Source organism: Sciurus carolinensis, chromosome 12 (assembly GCF_902686445.1).
Source record: "Sciurus carolinensis chromosome 12, mSciCar1.2, whole genome shotgun sequence".
Lineage (NCBI taxonomy): Eukaryota > Metazoa > Chordata > Mammalia > Rodentia > Sciuridae > Sciurus > Sciurus carolinensis.
Window position 1 is genome coordinate 53,445,167 of NC_062224.1, and position 20,616 is coordinate 53,465,782.

General features: G+C 40.3%; 1 pseudogene; it reads left to right on the top strand.

Moving 5' to 3' along the window:
- The first annotated feature begins 9,377 nt into the window (after positions 1–9,377).
- Positions 9,378–20,357, top strand: LOC124961336 (alcohol dehydrogenase class-3-like; annotated as a pseudogene).
- Positions 20,358–20,616: the final 259 nt, after the last annotated feature.

The window sequence follows — 20,616 nt, forward strand, 5'->3', positions numbered from 1 at the left end:
GTTCTAGGTATGGAAATATGTTTGGTAGAAGGGAAAAGAAAGTGCTTCTGGGTAAGAAAGTCTTTGTATGATGAAATACATGAGGGTCTAAGTAAGTGCTAAGAAAGTCTATGTGCAAATAAAGGGCAAATTTCAACAATTTTGTGTGTAATAAAGTTGGTTATGTGTATGTGAGACAATCTGTTAAAGATTTTTAAGGTTTTTCCCTAAGGTCAAATACTAATGTACTGATATAAACCAAAGTTTAACACTTATGTTAAACTGACAAGGAATTCTTTTTTTTTTTTTTTTTTTTTTTTTTGTGGTGCTGGGGATTGAACCCAGGGCCTTGTGCATGCTAGGCAAGCACTCTACCACCTGAGCTATGTCCCCAGCCCACTGACAAGGAATTCTTAAAAACACTAATTTACTCTTAACATTGTGTCTGTTAAGTTTCATTTTTTAGAGCAACTAATCTTAAAGAAATTAAGGTTTGTACAATTATGGTTAAACAACAACCGTTAGAGTATTGTACTACATTACAGAATCTAAATTTTCCTTTAAAAACTAAACTCAGTTAGTATAAAAACATCAATATGGCATACTAAATGTGTTCCTATCTTCCAGGTATATGAGTCTTTAAAGCAGAAAATTTAAAAGAATATTTTTATCAAGCTGCTATTCTTCAAACTAAAGTTGTCTATAATGGTAATTTTAAACTTATAAAAATAGCTAATCTTATTGGGGCTTTATTTATATCACTTAATGTTCTGTAACTGGACTTGAACCTATTTTACCTTCTACACTGGGTTAAAATTGTAAATGTCTTTCTAAATAATAATGAGAGCCTGATCTGTTTAAATGTTAATATCATGAAGTATGAAAGCATTTTGCCACTTTGCCACACAAAAGGAAAGTTAAAAAATGTCCCAGCCTATCTTTGATTCACAGGAGAGTGTGGAGTTGGAATCCCAAATGTCATTTTGTGTGTTCCCATGAACACACAAATTTAGAGTCAGTCACCAAAAACCATACAAGAACTTTCCTATGTTCCTGTACACCACTAGTGAAACTCCACAGTGTACAACCACAAGAATAGGATCCTGATTAGAGTAAGTTATATTCCATGGATGTATAGGATGTCATATACTATTCAGACATTCCATTCCTCAATAAATGATGTATGAAAAATATTTTGATTCAATAATGTTAGAGGTGTGAGACAGTGGGCAAAAAAGAAAACAAAAAGGAGGAAAGTCTGAATGGAAAACTGAATGATTGCTTCCATTGGTTTTCAAAAATGTTCTCAGCTTCCCTTCTCCACTGATAGTTGGGGTTGTCTGAAGTTTGATATTAACTCCAGTCCAGTGGGTGCTGAACTGGTTGAGTGGGTGAGCTGCTATCAAGACACCCTCACACCCCTTTATAGTCCTCTCACCCATTGTAGCTTGCTCCTTTCACTCCATCCCTGCATACTTCAGGACTCACTGAACTGGAGTGAGTCCAGTTTTCTACAATTTGTGCTCTTCCCTTGGGAACTGCCCCTAGTTTCTATCTTTCCACAGGTTTGACAGACACAGACTGACCCACAGAAACCCAGCTGTAATCTGATGAATCTGCACTTTAGTTTTCCCAGACCCTGTCTTGCTGTGGTCCCAAGATCTCAATGTCCTTTCAACTTGTAAAGAGACCATGAGGCATGCACTCACACAGCAGAGTGACCCTGAAAAGAGGCAGCCAGATGGCAGCCTCTACCACACCAAGTAGAAAGGCCTCAGGTGCAACCAGAACTGCAGGTACAACAATATATCTCCAGGCCCTGACCTGAGTCCCCATATCAAGGTGGCCATGCCCCAACGTGGTGGTGGTCATGGTGACAAACCTGTAGGCCCTGGCTGTTGCCCCAAAATGGTGGCAGCCATATGTAACCAAATCTGTGGATACTGCAACAATAAACTTTCAGGAAACAGCAGGCAGCAGGAAATCTACTGGCAGTCACTGGGAGGTCTGTAGGCTCACAGCAGATTGGTTGGTGGACATTGGACAGTGGGTGATGGGTAGGTGAAAGGTAGGCAATGGGCAGGCAAGAGGTGGGCATATGGGCAAATGGCAAATGATAGGCAGCAGTCAGTGAGCAATCTGTACTCAAAAAATGCCTAAAAGTCTAACAGTCGAAGACTGTCTAAATCAATAATGGTTCAATAATATAATCCACACTATTTAGCAACAGAAATGAGGGAAATAACTCTCAATGTGCAGATATAGGATTATTTGATGATGCATTTTTATGTGCAAAAACATAATTTCAGAATACAATATAAAGTATAATCTCATTTGTGGAAAAATGAAAAATGAAAAACATGTATATACTACTATTAATAACATGTATATAATTTAGAATATGTCTGATGTCTATACAAGAAATTGATTTCATCTCTGGTAGGGAAAATGTATGACTGAATGGAAAATAGTAGGGAAAATTTTATTATTTTTTTTTGCATGACTGTCTTATATTGTCTTTTCAAATATTGATAATATGAGGAATAAGGAAACAAAAACAAGTGAGAATATAATAAAATACATACAGAAAAAAAAGTAGGTGATGTGCTGGCAGACAGTGGGTGATCACAGTGAACAAATGGGATAAATAGCAGGGGATCGGTGAGCAGTGACCACTGCCTCACAGAGAAATAGTATTTCCTCTGCTTGAATCTTGAGTTACAGAGTGATAAGGAAAGCAGTCTCTGTCTAGTCCACCATCTTGGATTCCCCTAATATGTTAAAATTTACTGTCATGTATATCTAAAAAGAAAAATATTTTAAAAATATACTCTATTGTCATGTATATCTAAAAAGAAAAATTTTTTGAAAAAGTAGTATAAGTGAAAGCAAAGTGACAACAAAGTAAACTGAAAGTAAACAGCACTCTCAAGAGAGTAGGTCATCTCCAAGCAGAATGAAACAGTGCTGTTTCCAAATATATTACTATTTAATGTTTGCTTTGAGAACTGGCTGGGGTCCACTTCAGCACTTTTAGCCAATCAGGTAATAAACTCTTCACTTCAGGTAGTGAAGTCTTTGACTCAAGTAGGTCCTCTTAGAAACTGGGATGGGGGCCATCTTATTCAGGGGGGCTTCATCTACAGTCAATCCTATGTTAGTATGGTTATTGGGGGCCACAAGTCAGACAGAACTTACTATAATAAACCTGCACTACCAAAGAAATTTCTCCTCTGAAATATATTGAGAAACGTATAACTATAATTCCTAGCTTTACACTGACATCAATTGACCCTATCAAGAGTTAGTCCCATTTTACAGAGATCATTGACCTTTTCTTGACATATTTCTTATTTGGTTCCCTTTGTTCCCATCTGTTTATTCTCACCTGTTTATGCACACCTGTTGATTTTCTAGAAATTCTCTGATTACTCATTTGCCTTAAAAGTGATTTAAAGAAAACTTTTAAAGTAACTTAAAGAAAACCTATGGGCTGGGGAGATAGCTCAGACGGTAGAGTGCTTACCTTGTAAGCACAAGGCCCTGGGTTCGATCCCCAGCACCCAAAAAAAAAAAAAAAAAAAAAAAAGAAAACCTATGACCTTGAAATTTTACTGGTTTGCATTCCACTTCTCATACTAACTTCTACCAACCACCACCACCAAAGCTTTGGCTCTAGGCACCTCTGGCCAGCTGCCATTCCTACTGGAACAGCCTCCATTAGTCACATTTGCAATCTGGTAGCACAAAAACCGCATCTGCAGCACCACCTCTGACTCAGGACCAAGTCTTCTCTGTGGCAAAGTGAAGGACTCCTAACCCTGGGGCTCTGAGGAATGAAGGAGAGCAAATGACACAGCGTGCACTTCCACTGGCAGCCTCACGACCTCACCTCTGTGGCCAAGGGTGTGCTTCCACTCCTTGGTCATCTCACAACTGCTATGAACGGAAACTCTTTAGGAATAAACCACTGGCTGTGATGGCAGTGACAGGTCAATCAGTCCTTGCTTCCCCAAGTTTGTGTATTAGAGCAGCAGGTGGTTGGTGCTACACTCCACCTTGATGCATGGCTCACCTTTCTGCAGCAGTATGTGGAAATTCCAGGGGTTACAGTGGAGTCTCAGAAGTGTTGGAAGGTCAGAAGTCTCAGTGCAAGCTTTGTGCATGCTAAGGTAGACATGTAAAAATAGACTGGCAGAACCAACAGTGCCCCATATCCTGCTGCCTAGGTGGACAGCTAGGGACTGAACTTGGCTGCTGCTTTGGGCAATGGCACCAGTTAGCTGCACTTACAGCAGCAGCAATGCTGCTGGACTTGGATGGAAGATAACCAGGGTGAAGGCCATGTCTTTGCAGCCCAAGAGTTCCTTCACCACCAGCACAACTGATTCTGGCTGTTACTGGAACTCTCTTGCCTTGGGCCCTAGAGCCTCCTGGTCTCATGCCCACCCTGCCTGTTACTGTATCTAGGATCTAGCAACTGCATCTTTCACAGCCTGCTGGGCTGCCCTGGCTGGGTCACCGAGCCAGAGTCATGGTGTTGACAGAGCTGCTATCCCTCTGTGATCTATTCACCCAGTGCTTTAGGTCCAGTCCCTAGGGCCCCACTTGGCCTGGAGTCCACTTGTTATTTGCCCTGGTATTTGTCTGGCAGTTCAATGGCCTGCCAGTCAGACTAAGTTGGGCAGTGAGAAGCCACAGAGTCTCCAACCTACTCCCTGTCCTGACCATGACCACCAATGTACCAACCTGTCCTACTACCCAGCTGCACACTGGAGTCTACCAGTAGGTGCTCTCCTGACTTGGAACTTGGAAGATTCCTGCTGCCACCATCCCTTGGTCAATTTAAAAGGCTGGATGCATCAGAGGGGTGCAGCCTCCAGCTGGGGGTGCTGAAGGACTGTGCTGAAGGGTGAGGGAATGGGATGAAGCCATGGCCTTCTCCCCAAGTGGGGAGCACAGGAGGGAGATGCTGAGGATGCATTTGAGCCAGACAGGCATCCATATCACTGGGCACAAACTTCAGCTCAGGATCCCAACTGGGGTGGAGAAAGGATGGGGTCCATCAAGATTGATAGTGGTTTTATCCTGCAGGATGGGTCTATATCACCCCACTTCCCATCCCTATGACTGTGTGAGTCTGTGGATTTCAGTAGCGGTATTTGTAGGGTGCTTTTCTGCATCTGTCAGATGTGAGGTTGTGTATTTGTGAAGGGTTTGGGTTCTGTGCATAAGGACAGTAATTCCCTGTCAGCTATTACACACTTCACACACTTCACACTTACTATCAACTTTTCAGGAGTTAGTGAACTTGCTCACTATAAGTTTTTCTATTTCTTCATAGGTTTTATAATATTTTTTGTTTGAAAAATAATTTGTAGACCATTTTATTTAAATATTTGAACAACCAATGGACTACTGCAATCCAAATAAACTCTTTACATTTTAGAACCTTTGTGAAGTAAAGTAAGTTTTTAAATTAGTGCTTTGTAGCTATACATAAAGGTGAATTTCACTGTCTTATCTTCATATATGTACATAGGATAATTTGGTCAATTGTATTCTACCAGTTCCTAAAAAGTATTCCCCTAAAAGTCACCATGGAGTTATATTTTGTGTTAAACAACTCTTGTCTTTTAGGGGAAGGAGCCATATCATGTTGATAGTGGTAATACTAGTTATGAAAATCCAGACAAATGAGTTAACAAATTCCCCAAATTGCACGTTGAATTTCCTTGACAAAATAGGTGTAGAACCCTAGAGACATAACTCAGATCTGAAATGTATGAATTAAAATCCTGAGCCTATGAATCAAGTTTTGGAATGGATGGATTTCTGAGATATGAAAATGATTTTTTATTAATTCCCACCATAGAAATGTCTTTTGACTATGTTGGTGCTGCAAATGAGAAAATAATTCAGGGGGAATATACACACAAGAAATTTGACATGAAAGTAAAAGACCAATGTCAAGTAAACAAAAATGCTAGGCAGGGTGGTGTATGACCGTTATCCCAGTGACTCAGGAGACAGAAGTAGGAGGATCTCAATTTCAAGGTCAGACACAGCAACTTAGTGAGACTGTGTCTCAGGAGAAAAAAAAATGTACCCTTGATGTCAATCTCCAGTTTAAAAAATAAGAAAAAGAAAAACCTGAAAAATACCAACAACAACAAAAAAAAATGGGGATGTGGAACAGAGTTGTGGCATGTAAAAATAAATTCATGTGGCTATTTCTTTTAATAATTCAGAGAAGAAAGTATTATTTTTCTCTGTGCAAATCTATATCCCCAAAACCTGCCTATTCCTGACTACCTGTTGTCACCCCATTTATCCAACAGCTATGACTGCCAGCACCTGCTTTTCCTTTTCTGTAGGTTTTCAAAACTAGTCATGCTTGGAAAGCTAAGTAGTTTGTTCCACCCTGATGTTGTGTCAAGTGGTTGAAGATAAACGCATGTCCTGTGAAAATCTACTATGTACTTGAAATAAGAGAAAATCACATCATGTAGTCAAGTGATTATCTTCCAGAGAGGTTTTAAGACCCATCAATGCAGTGTTCAACACAAAGGACATTAAAAGTATCAGAGGTTACATCTGACCAATTATCAAAAAAGTAATATCATGGTTTTAAATGCAAACATATGAACATTTTAATCCTAGTATTGTGAAATACAGATTAAGCATTCAGATTTAAAGAAAAAAAAACACATTTCAATGTTAGTTATTCACACAGTATCTCTTTTTATCTTTAACACAAATATTTGAGTTGAATCAAATATTTACTTTCTGTGTAATAAATTATAGTCACTTTAATGAACTGCATCATAATAAAACAAAATGAAGAAAGGTGTACACATGTGTAATCTCAGCTACTTGGGAGTCTGAGGCAGGAGTATCACAAGTCAGAGGCTAGCCTCTGCAGCTTAGAGACACCCCATCTCAAAATAAATAAAAAGGGCTGGAGGTATGTCTCAGTGGTAAGAGGCTATGGGTTCAATCCCCAGTACCAGAAAAACATAAAAAAAAAAATAAAGACATACATAAAACTCTCCTGCATTTCTTTACCTTTTTGTTTTAAAACACCACATAGGCTATATGGAAATTAACCTGAAGTATCCCCTGGCTCTCACACAAAATATATTCTACATTGGCAAAAAATAAAGCACTATAAAAGGAAGAAAAGAACAATAACTTCTCATAGTTATTTTCAACAACATGAAAATATTTTTGTTTTTCTACATATGCTTAATATTTCATCAATAAGCATTTATTAAATATCTAAACCTAATATACTCTATTAACATTTATATTAATTAAATTCTCACTTTTGCTTTATTAACTCAAATCCTTAGAGGCATAGGAGCTAAAAAGCAATAATATGAATACTTTATGAAAAGTAACATCACTACAAAATCACTAACTGTTAGAGGAATTACAACAAACAGCTTTAAAATTTATTTCTAGGGCAATCTTTATTGGGTCACCTCTCACCTTATGGGAGCTCTGTCTCTTTTCTTCTCACTTGAATAAACCTTATACTTTTATTCCTCTCCTGAGGAAACAATGGAAAGGTGAAGAATAAAACAATACAAAGTAAAATTAAACCAAGGAGATAAACAAAGTTTACTTATAAACTTCAACTGTTATGCCATGTTTCCCTGCATTATCTTTTTTCACAGCACATATAACTACTAGATATATATCTTTTTAAAATAACAGCTATTTGAGGTATAATTGGCATACTATTAAATTAACTCTTTTGTTTTTTATTTTATTGTTTTATTATTTTTAGTTAAATAAAACACCAGGATATACCCTGACATAATCACAAAAGAACAACCTACTCCAATTCAGACCACCCACACTTCCCCTTCCCTCCCTCCCCCAACTCCATTGATCCCTCTTTAATCCATTTTCAGTTTACTTTGTTTGTTTTTTTAATTAATCTCCTGTGGTTAACCCAGTGCTGGGACCCACCATGCCACACCCATGCAAGCACATATGAAAGATCAGTCAGATTCATTCCACAGTTCCCCCTTTTCCAATCACTTCTTCCTCCTCCTAAATTCCCTTCATCTACTCTACTTATCTTTCCTCTCTTTTGATGAAATTCCCTCTCCCATTTTTCCTCCCCTCCTCCCCTCTCTTTCTTTTTGGATTACCTTCTGGATATCAGAGAAAACGTTTGACCTTTAACTTTTAGGACTGGTTTATTTCACTTAGCATGATAGTCTCCAGTTCCATCCATTTACTGTAAATGCTATAAATACCATAAGTTCATTCTTTTTATGACTAAGTAACATCCATTGTGTATATATAATACATTTTCTTTATCCATTCATATGCTGAATGGCATCTAGGTTGGTTCTATATCTTGTGAAGTGTCTATATATTGTAAAGTGTTCTATATATTGTGAAGTGTCCTGCTATAAATGTTGATGTGACTGCATCACTGTAGTATGCTGCTTTTAAATCTTTTGAATATATTCTGAGGATATAGCTGGGTCACATGGTGGTTTCATTCCTAGTTTTTTGAGGAATCTCCATACTGCTTTCCATAGTAAAAACTATAAAACACTAAAGAAATTGAAGAAAACATTAGAAGATAGAAAGACCTCCCATCTTGGATAGGCAGAATTAACATAGTCAAAATGGCCAAACTACAGAAAACATACAAATTCAACACAATCCCCATCAAAATTTCAATGACATTCTATACAGAAGTAGAAAAAGCAGTCATGAAATTCATTTGGAAAAAATAAGAGGCTTAAAATGTCCAAAACAATTTCACAATGTCAGACCTAAAATTACATACAAAGTTATAGTAACAAAAACAGAATGGTACTGTCACCAAAACAGGCATCAAAACCAATAGGGTAGAATAAAGGCACAGAGAAAAACCCACATAAGTACAGTTATCTGATATTAGACAAAGGTTCCAAAAACATCCTTTGGAGAAAAGATAGCTTTTTAAACAAATGATGGTGGAAAAACTGGAAATATATATGTGGAAGAATAAAATGTAACCCCTGTCTCTCACCCTGCACCATCGTCAACTCAAAATGAATCTAAGACCTAGGAATTAGACCAGACCCTGCAACTACTAGAAGAAAATGTAGACTCAACACTTCAGCATGTTGGCACAGGAACTAACTTCCTTAAAAAGACTCCTAAAATACAACAAATAAAATAAAAAATCAGTAAGTGGGATGTCATCAAATTAAAAAGTTTATACACAGCAAATAAAATAAGAGCATAAATCAGGTATATTTCTTAATATATATCTATAAATTTTAACTGTTTACTACCATTAGAATGTAAATTCCTGAGCCATGCCCCAGCCTTGTCCTTGCACGGCCCATCTCCTTATCTCCAGCACCCACAGACTGGTGGACATGGCGAACCAGGTTATCAAATGCAAGGCTGCAGTTGCCTGGGAGGCTGGAAAACCTCTCTCTATCGAGGAGGTAGAAGTAGCACCCCCATGGGCTCCTGAAGTTTGAATTAAGATCATTGCCACTGCACTTTGCCACACTGATGCCTATACTCTGAGTGGAGCTGATCCTGAGGGGTGTTTTCCAGTGATCTTGGGACATGAAGGTGCTGGAATTGTGGGAAGTGTTAGTGAAGGAGTTACTAAGTTGAAGGCAGGTGATACTGTTATTCTACTTTACATCCCACAGTGTGGAGAATGCAAATTTTGTCTAAATTCAAAAATAAACGTTTGCCAGAAGATAAGAGTCACTCAAGGGAAAGGATTAATGCCAGATGGTACTAACAGATTTACTTGCAAAGGAAAGACAAGTTTACATTACATGGGAACCAGCACATTTTCTGAATACACAGTTGTAGCTGATATCTCAGTTGCTAAAATAGACCCTTCAGCACCTTTGGATAAAGTCTGCCTTCTTGGTTGTGGCATTTCAACTGGGTATGGTGCTGCAGTGAACACTGCCAAGGTGGAGCCTGGCTCTACTTGTGCAGTCTTTGGCCTAGGGGGAGTTGGATTGGCAACTATCATGGGCTATAAGGTTGCTGGTGAATCCTGGATCATTGGTGTGGACATCAATAAAGATAAATTTGCAAGGGCCAAAGAATTTGGAGCCTCTGAATGTATTAATCCCCAAGACTTCAGTAAACCCATCCAGGAAGTGCTCACTGAGATGAGAGATGGAGGAGTGGACTACTCCTTTGAGTGTATTGGTAATGTGAAGGTCATGAGAGCAGCACTTGGGGCATACCACAAAGGCTGGGGTGTCAGCGTGGTGATTGGAGTAACTGCTTCAGGTGAAGAAATCGCCACATGTCCATTCCAGCTGGTGACAGGTAGCATGTGAAAAGGCACTGCCTTTGGAGGATGGAAGAGTGTAGAAAGCGTCCCAACATTGGTGTCTGAATATTGTCCAAAAAGATAAAAGTTGATGAATTTGTGACTGGCAAGGTGTCCTTGGACCAAATTAATGAAGCTTTTGAACTTATGCATTCAGGAAAGATCATTCAAACTGCTGTAAAGTTTTAAATTTAAAAGAGAAAAATGTTGTTGAGGGCCATCTTGGACAAGATGGTGCCTGGCAGAGAGCCAAAGGGCACTGGATACCAAAATAAGGAAGTACCCAAAAAGGTGGCTTGCCTACTAGTTCCTTGGAGACTTATGACGTGTTGACGCCAGGCTCTAGGATTGGCTATCTAATATCATGCCGCGCGTGGACAGCTCGTGATTCATATAGTGCTATGCTGACATTCTTCTGCATGCTCTCCTGTGTGAGAGAAAGCTTTGCTATAATTGGCTGATAAGCTAGGAGCCTGGGGGAGGAGAGAGGGAGAGGGTAGAGGAAGGGAGATAGTGGCAGAACAAAGGAGGCAGAAAAACAGGGAGGACGCAATAAATCTGGTCAACTAAAGATTGGTGGTGTCTCCTTTCTCTGCACCAGTTCCGCTGGATGGAACAAGTGGTGGCCCGCACGGGGAGCTTCTTCCTCCTTCTGCGTCTTCCCACTTAAGTAACTTAAGGTAAGTTATAGGAAAACTAAGTAACTTTAGGTAAGCTATAGGAAAACTATAGGATAACCCCGGTAAAGGGAGTCTGCATAACCCCGGTAAAGGGAGGTCTCATAACTCCAGGATGGGGTCACAAGTGTCAAGAAATCAAATGATAGGAATCATACAAGATGTACTTAAGGCTAATGGAACTGCTGTAAAACAATCTACTGTAACAGCATATGTAACTACACTGGCCAAGGTTAGTCCTTGGTTTTTGGAAGAGGGAGTCCTAAATATTCCACATGGGAACATGATAAAGAGGATCTTATTAAAGCAGAAAAGCAATCCCCGTTACCTAGAGGTACTTTTCCCATGTGGCAGCTCATTAAGGAATGTCTAACATCTAAAAAAGGTAAAATAATAACTTTAGCAAAAAAAGGAAATATGTGTTTGGAAGAGATAAAGAAACAACTAAGTGTAACTTCTCATAAAGAGGAAGAAGAGGAGGAGGGGCTTACTGGGGAGGAATTAGAAAGAGCATCAAGGACACAGTCACCCCCATCAGTTATATCGGGAAGGAATACCAATCCCTTCCTGGAGGCAGCCGCTCCCCCTCAAGCAGCCTGCCCCCTTTATCCCCCAAAGTACCCTTGGGAGGAGTTATCTCATGCTATAAATCAGATGGGTTTTTCACTGTGGGGAGAAGAAACCCCCCTTAAGGAAACCTCAGCAGTCCCACTAGAGGGACTAAATAGACAAAGATTCTTCCCTGTACTAGAGGACCAAAATAGACAAAGATTCCACCAACCTCTGAATTTCAAAACAGTAAAAAATTTTAAGGAGGCAGAGGCTACATACGGTCCACAGGCCCCATTTACAATTAGTATGTTGGAATCAGTATCGGGGCTAAATCTAGTGCCAGAAGATTTGAAAAGACTATGTGAAGCTGTGCTATCAGGAGGGCAGTACCTAGTGTGGAAAACTGCATGGCAGGAAGCCTCATTAGAAATGGCATGCCGTAATGCTGCCGCAGGCTTTCCCCAAAGAAATGTAGAAGTGCTAACAGGAGAAGGAAACTATGAAGGTATTCAACAGCAGATTATTTCCAATCCTGGGGTGTATGCACAAATTGCTGCTGCTGCCACTAAAGCCTGGAAGTTAATTCAAGGGTCAGGAGATTTACAGGGGCAGTTGTTTAAGGTGATTCAGGGGAATAATGAACCATTTGCAGATTTTGTTGATAGACTAATCCAAGCGGCTGCTAGAGTATTTGGGGATTCAGAACAAGATATGCCCTTAATAAAATAATTAGCTTATGAGCAAGCAAATAGATGGTGTAAAGAAGCTATAAGACCATGGAAAAATAAAGATTTAAGTACATATATAAAGGTCTGCAGGGATATCAATGATGCAGTCATTACAGGACAAGTAATAGGTGCTGCTCTTCATGGGTCAAATCAGGGGCAATCAAGAGGTAAAGGAATAATATGCTTTAAGTGTGGGCAACAAGGGCACTTCAGAAGAGACTTCCCTGAAGGGCCCACAGGATTAAAGCCCAGGGGAACACCTAAGACTAGAGAACAGCAAGGGACAAATCAACCTGCCCCAGGTCTATGTCCCCGGTGCCGGAAAGGAAGGCACTGGGTGAGATTTTGTACATCAAGATTTGACATAGAGAGAAATCCTCTTCCTACCCAGTCAAAAAATGGCCAGGGGGGCCCAACCCGGGGCCCTCAAATATATGGGGCCTTTCAGAATCCTATAGTCCAGATCCCCACACACAATCCTTTCCGACTATCTTCTCGTTGTCCCGAGGAACATCAGGGAGCGGGAGATTGGACCTCTGTGCCTCCGCCCGACTCGTTCTAACCCCAGAGATGGGAGTACAAGTGGTCCCCACGGGCATACATGGACCACTCCCTGAGGGCACAGTAGGATTATTGTTAGGGCGGAGTTCCACAACTCTGTCAGGATTACAAGTATTGCCAGGAGTCATTGATTCTGATTATACTGGAAAAATAAAGATTATGTTATCTTCCCCTCAAGGGGTATCTGTTGTTGCTCCAGGAGATAAAATAGCACAAATATTGATATTGTCTAGCCATCATGGGGCCTTTCCCAGTTCACAAAGGACTGGAAAAAACAGTGGGTTTGGATCCACAGGATCAGGTGTCTTTTGGGCACAATCAACAAAAAATAGATCCATGCTTAAATTAAAAGTTAATGGTACTCCCATAGAGGGTCTAATAGACATGGGTGCTGACATCTCTATTATAAGACAGAAGGACTGGAACAAATCATGGCCTGTTACAGCATCCAGTACTACCTTACGGGGACTTGGATTTGCCCAAACCCCATTAAAAAGTTCAGCTGTGTTATCTTGGGAGGACCCTGATGGGAAAAGGGGGACATTCCAACCTTATGTATTAGCTCACCTGCCTGTCACTCTTTGGGGAAGAGACATTTTAACACAGGTTTCTTCCTCAGTTGAACAAAGTATTTCCTGTCTAAACCCAACCATTTTACCAGTCATGGTGGGACAAGGTTATATCCCTGGAAAAGGACTAGGCAAGAATCTACAAGGTATGACCTGCCCCATTCAAGCGGAAGGACAAACAGGGACTAAGGGGCTGGGTTTTCTGGAGGGGCCACTGAACCATTAAAGATAACATGGAAGTCCAATAATCCTATCTGGGTCCCCCAGTGGCCCCTTTCTAAAGAAAAAATAGAGGCGACCCAGGAAATAGTTAATCAACAATTGAAGGAAAATCATATCATTCCTTCCACTTCCCCTTGGAATACACCCATTTTTGTCATAAAAAAGAAGTCTGGGAAATGGCGACTCTTGCAAGATCTGAGAGCCATAAATTCCAGTATGCAGATTATGGGCCCAGTGCAACTGGGTCTCCCCTCATTAGCTGCTATTCCAAAACATTATCATATCATCTCTATAGACATAAAAGATTGTTTCTTTTCCATTCCTGTGCATCCCGAGGATAGCCCTCAATTTGCCTTTTCCATTCCCTCTTTGTATAATGAAGGGCCTAATACTAGATACCAATGGGTGGTCCTTCCCCAGGGAATGGCAAACAGTCCCACTATGTGTCAAATATATGTTGGCCAGGCTATATCACAGATTAGACAAAATTGTAAAGGACTTTATTGTCTCCATTATGTGAATGATATTCTTTCGGCTCATAGGGAACAGGAGACCTTATTAGGGGTATTTGATGATATTATCAAAACCCTAGAAAAATGGGGATTACATGTGGCCCCAGAAAAGGTGCAAACCCACAGCCCTATTACCTTTCTAGGACATCAAATATTAGATACCTGTGTTAGGCCACAAAAAAATCAATTAGCCACAGGAAAGTTTAAGACTCTAAATGATTTACAAAAATTATTAGGTGATATAAATTGGGTAAGACCAAATTTGGGAATCACCACTGGTCAACTTAAGCCTCTATTTGATATTCTCCAAGGAGATTCAGACCCTACATCCCCCAGAAATTTAACTCCTGAAGGTAGAAAAACCTTGAGCTTAGTAGAACAAGCTTTAGAAAATGCTCATAGTGATAGAGTTGATCTATTCTTGTCTTTTAATCTTGTAGTATTAGATTCTGAATATATTCCTACAGGTCTATTGTGGCAAACTGGACTCCTGATATGGATCCATTTGCCAGTGTCCCCCCAAAATGTTGTTTCCCCGTATCCTGTGATGGTAGCAAATCTAGTTACATTAGGACTTAAGACAGCCCTTTGAGTTTTTGGAGTTCATCCTCAGACAGTTATTGCCCCGTACACGGCAAAACAGATTGAAATACTAGTTAACAATAATGAAGATTGGGCAATTGTCTATTGTTCCACCATGGCCACATTTGATAATCACTTGCCAAGTTCACCTACTGTCAGCTTCTTCAAAAGACATCCTGTTATTTTCCCTCAGGTTGTTAAGGCTCAACTTATCCCAGCAGCAAATACAATCTTTACAGATGGCTCCTCCTCTGGTACAGCTACAGTAGTTTCTGATAAAGTACAGACTATTATTACTTCTCATAAGTCTGCTCAAAAACGTGAAGCAATAATAACTGCCTTACAAACATTTTCTGAGGAATCTTTAAATATTTATACTGACAGTCTCTATATTGCCCAGCTTGTGCCCCGGCTTGAGACAGCTGGACCCATTAGTCCTCAATCTACCTTACAACAATGCTTTTATCAAGTATAAACTCTTCTGTGGGCTCTCAAAGAACCTTTATATATAGGCCATATCAGAGCACATTCAGGCTTACCTGGGCCTTTAGCTCAAGGAAATTCTACTGCAGACTCAGGTACTCAAGATCCTCATGTGTTTAATATTGTACAAGAAGCAATTAATTTCCATAAAGATTTTCATGTCAATGCTACTACTCTCAAAATAAAATATATCATTACAAAAGAACAAGCCAGAAATATAGTAAAACAGTGTCCTGCCTGTGTGCCTCATTTATCTGTTCCTCATTTTGGAGTCAATCCTAGAGGTCTCCTTCCAAATCATCTATGGCAGATGGATGTCACCCATATCCCTGAATTTGGTACTTTAAGATTTGTACATGTAACTGTAGATACCTACTCAGGATATATATTTGCTACTGCCCATACAGGGGAAAAGACAAAAGATGTAATCAGTCATTGCCTTCAAGCCTTTGCTACTATGGGAAGGCCAAAATCATTTAAAACAGATAATGGGCCTGCATATACTTCTTCTTCATTTCAACAGTTTTGCTCAAAGTTTAATATCTATCATTCTACAGGATTGTCCTACAATCCACAAGGACAAGCTATCATGGAAAGGGCTAATCAAACATTGAAAGTCTGCTTAACTAAACAAAAAGGGGGAATAGGGGCATTAGCCCCTCCCAAGAACAGACTTAACCTTGCTTTACTCACCCTCAATTTTTTAACTTTGGATGCTATGGGCTGTACTGCGGCTGATAGACATTTTAGTGGAAAGTCTGGTGGCCATCCACATGCAAAGTGGAAAGACATCTTGACTGGGTCCTGGAAAGGACCTGACCCAGTATTAATTTGGGAGAGAGGATCTGTTTGTGTTTTTCCTCAGGACTAACAACAACCTATCTGGGTCCCGGAGCGCTTGGTAAGAACTATCCATAAGAAAGAAAATGGCACCGAAACACAAAATGAGGGTGATGGTGGTAAGCCTGCTGTTGTTAGCTCTTCCTAAAACTTTTGGGGATATATCACTCATGGCACACAAGTTTTCCCTCAATTATTTCCTAGTACAGAACTTCTAGGTATTCCTTACCTACCAGCTGGTTCCACTGTAAAGCCACTTATTACTAGTCTAAACTTCAAGTTAAGAGGTAGTCTTTGCTTCCTCTGTTAGCCACCTCTGAAACTGCCATAATACAGGGAGGCAATCTCTCTCTCATTCAATAAAGGTACAGTCAAAAGCAAGCCTATATAAAGGGAAATAATACACCTGTTTATAGTTATACAGGGTGTGAGGTCAATTACTCTTCCTTTTTCCCCCCCTACTCCCGTATGTGTCACGTCTTCGTTTGTGTTCATTCTAACAGTTCTAAGTTTAATATTAACATTACTAATAACAATAATAATGATACTGAGGTCCTTAACTGTGTTATGTGTTAAGAGTGTTATGTGTTATGTGTTAAGAGTGTTATGTGTCTAGTTGTTGGGATGCTTCACTATTTCCTCTGGCTGTGATTGCCAGGATTCCAAAATTCATTTCCAGTCCCAGTGACTTTAATTCATAGTGAGTGGAATTTCCTACCCATGAAAGCAAAAAGATATTTTGGTATTTCAGCCATTATAGCCATCCCTGTTGCTGCAGCAGCTGCTGCGACTGCTGCCACTGCTGCTGAACTTGCCCTAGGAACTGCTATTCCTACTGCTCACGCGCTCAACAATCTCACAAGCCACTGCCGAAGCATTGACAGCCCAGGAAAACATCAATGCGCATCTCGCCATGGGAATCCTGATTCTAAACCAAAGAGTGGACTTACTACAAGAATAAGTGGACATGTTGACTGTTACCGCACAGACAGGCTGTCTAGTGCACACCCAAGCACTATGTGTTACCCCTATACCCTATTCTAATATTACTGCTGCTGCAAATCTGTCCAAATGGCTTGGTAGCATGCTTAATGGGACATGGACTAGAGAGTTTACTAATTTGAATACCCCATTAAGAAATTCTATATTTGTGGTAAATAGTACTCAGGTCAAGGTCCCGGGTATGCTAGAAGTCATTAGTTTCTTACAGTCAGCATTACAATTTGGTAAACAATGGATGGGAAGTTTTGCTATGATGGGATTGTTGTTCTTTCTGTTATTATTGCTTCTCAGATATCTGTTGCCTCTAAGGAGCCATCAAAGATGGCAAGCCTTAGTGGTATGGCAAGCCCTTATGGCCATGGACCAAGGCTCTGATCCTCAGATTTGGCTCTCCCAATTATAGGACTGGTAGTCAATGATGGGTAAGCACAGGATGGACTTTATACCAACCTAAGACAGGGATCAAAGCATGCCAACAGCTCTTTGACTCCCAATGACGGGTAAGGATAAAGTCTGACTCTGGCACCTAAGACAGGCACAGTCGCTGTCCTTTTCTTTTTATAACAAAGAGGGGGAGCCTATTGAGGGCTGTCTTGGACAAGATGGTGCCTGGAAGTGAGCCAAAGGGCACTGGATACCAAAATAAGGAAGTACCCAAAAAGGTTGCTTGCCTACTAGTTCCTTGGAGACTTATGACGTGTTGACGCCAGGCTCTAAAATGGGCTATCTAATATTATGCTGTGCGTGGACAGCTCGTGATTCATATAGTGCTATGCTGACATTCTTCTGCATGTTCTCCTGTGTGAGAGAAAGCTTTGCTATAATTGGCTGATAAGCTAGGAGCCTGGGGGAGGAGAGAGGGAGAGGGTAGAAGAAGGGAGATAGTGGCAGAACAAAGGAGGCAGAAAAATAGGGAGGACGCAATAAATCTGGTCAACTAAAGATTGGTGGTGTCTCCTTTCTCTGCGCCGGTTCCGCTGGATGGAACAAAATGTATCCATCCATTCCTATGTTTTGTAATCTGATGTACAGCCAGACAGACAGGAAGGTCTTCCAACTTCATAGCCTCTTGGACATTCAGTAACTACTCTAGAGAATAGTGGTAATATGTGTGATTCATAAGTCCTGCAATCAAGGACAAGGCTAATACTGTCCCAGATCTGTTTTCTGGACTCTCCTTCACATAACTAACAAATGTAAAGACATAATAAAATTGATTTCTAGCAAAAAAAAAAAAAAAAGAATGTATATTCCTTTGGATGAGAGATTTTCCTTATTCACAGTAGTCTATTCTAGAATAGATATGTAACAGGGGCTTGACAAATTGTTGAATGATGAATAATTGGTATGAGAAAAGTTGAAATGAAAAAATAAACTGATAAATGCTAGGATAGATAAATTGATATTTTGCAGTATGTGTGAATGAGCCCAGGGCCTCGCCTATACTAAGAAAGCATTCTACTCCTGAATTACATAACTCTTGGCCCAGGCCAAGAATATTCATTTCTGACAGAATAAAAGTTGCCCCCACAATGGAACCACCTTCAGTATTTATATCTACCAATATTACAGTTGCATTTACCCTTTGATTCAGCAACACCAGTTGAGAGAATTCAGCCTATAGGAATACCTCTACATTTGACATTTAGACAGGGTTATTCATGAAATTTCCTCATGTAGGTGTCTATTTAAATGAAATATGACCATCCACATGATGAAATACAATGCAGTTGAGGGAGAAATTTTTTAAAAAGTGAAAGGAGGAAGGCCTTTATGTGCCCATCTGAAAAGATCTCTGCTTGGCCTCAATTGTTTGGCCATACTGGTCTGAGTCTCAGACAAACAGATCTCTTTTGCTAGCACCTCAAGAAGTCACATGAGCAGTATACTGTCAGTGTCTGGATCTTCACATTCACTGAGGTTTGGACCCAGAGCCCCTATCCTGTTCAGTCACTGATTAAAAAGGAGGACCCTAGCCTATCCCTTGGGTCCCAAACCTCCTGGATGAACTGCATACCTGCTCTACTGGGTTAACTAGAGCAGGAAAAGCCACAGAGAGTTTTGTCTCTGAATATCAAAGCCAACTTCATTAAAGAAATGAACGAAGAATTTCCTTACATGCACATTTTACAAATGAGGAAACTGAGGACCAATAATGACAAAAGTAAGGGAGATCATGAGTAGCATGGCCATTCAGAGCATGAATCTCAGATCACATTCTCCACAAGCCCCACCTAGACTTGTCCTATAATGATGGGCTTGAATTCATTTCTGACCTGTTCATTCAGACACCTGCTCCCAGCTGAGATCAGGGTTTGTGCCTGTGACCTGCTTTACATTATTTAACACCTGCTTGAGTCATATTCTTCAAAGGGGGGCTATTCATGTGCAGTGATATATTCCCAAGCCTCTAGAACAGATTATGGCACACAGAAGACACTCACTGTTTACTGTGTGACCCTCCCAAAAGCCCTACATTGAAAGTGTTATTATTTTACACATAAGAAGTCTCAGACACAAAGACATCTTGAGTTCATCCATTGATACTTTCATTCATTCACACATCAAGCATCTACTGTTAACTGTTGAATGTTGGGGAAAAAATGGTGAACCTCTGGTATATTCCTTGCCTCGAAGTTCACAACCTAACAGGTGGGACAGCAACATACCTACACACCATACTGAGGCTTTAAACTGGAGACTCCTGTAGAAAAAAAAAATGGTGCCAGTTCTCGAGTGAGCACTAGAGTCAGTTACATAAATAGAGGTACCCCCAGTGCCAGAATTGAGGCCACCTCCATCACTAGGTCTTGTGCCCTTTCTGGTACCATAAGAAAGTATCAGTCCCAGAGAAGATAACTCTAGTACTGCTCCAGAACTTGTCTGAAATAGAGCAATTCCAGCTTTCCCATATAATATCTTCTGTTCTAATTCCACAGCCAGAGCCCCCAGTGACTCTAGAATCCACCATAGTACCAGCCCAGAGCTACCTTCAACTCCAACTCCTGAGCTATAACCAGGGCCAGCTCCAGTGCCATGGTCTTATGTCTATTCCTTGACTGGCGGCTATTTATTTTAATATTTTATCTTCCATATTCTTTGTAGATTATCATATTTTATGCTTAAAATTTTACATAAACCAAAATTTAACCTTGTAATCACTTTAAATTGTACTATTCAAGGGCATCAACTACATTCACTATCAACTCTATTTCCAGCATCAGCTTTGGAAAAAATCTCAAGAATTAGATTCAGCTAGAGAAGCAGTGACAAAGCTAGAGGTATTGAATGTGGTACCCAACTATCAGTGGCCATAGGGCTAATTCACAACCATTTCTAGCTGCAAATCAGGACCTAGATCCCACTCTGCAGCAGCCACAGGGAAGAGCTAGTTCTGGCACAGGATTTTTCATCCCCCATGAAGGTGCAATTTTGTCTGTTCTTGGCATCCCTGCTAGAAAGGACTCCACCTATAAAGTCTAGTACCAGGCATTTCTGATGCTGTAGAACTTGAGGCAGCTCTGTACCAACTGCTTGGAAGAGTCTGGCCAGCCTGGGGAGCTGGAGCATGCTGTG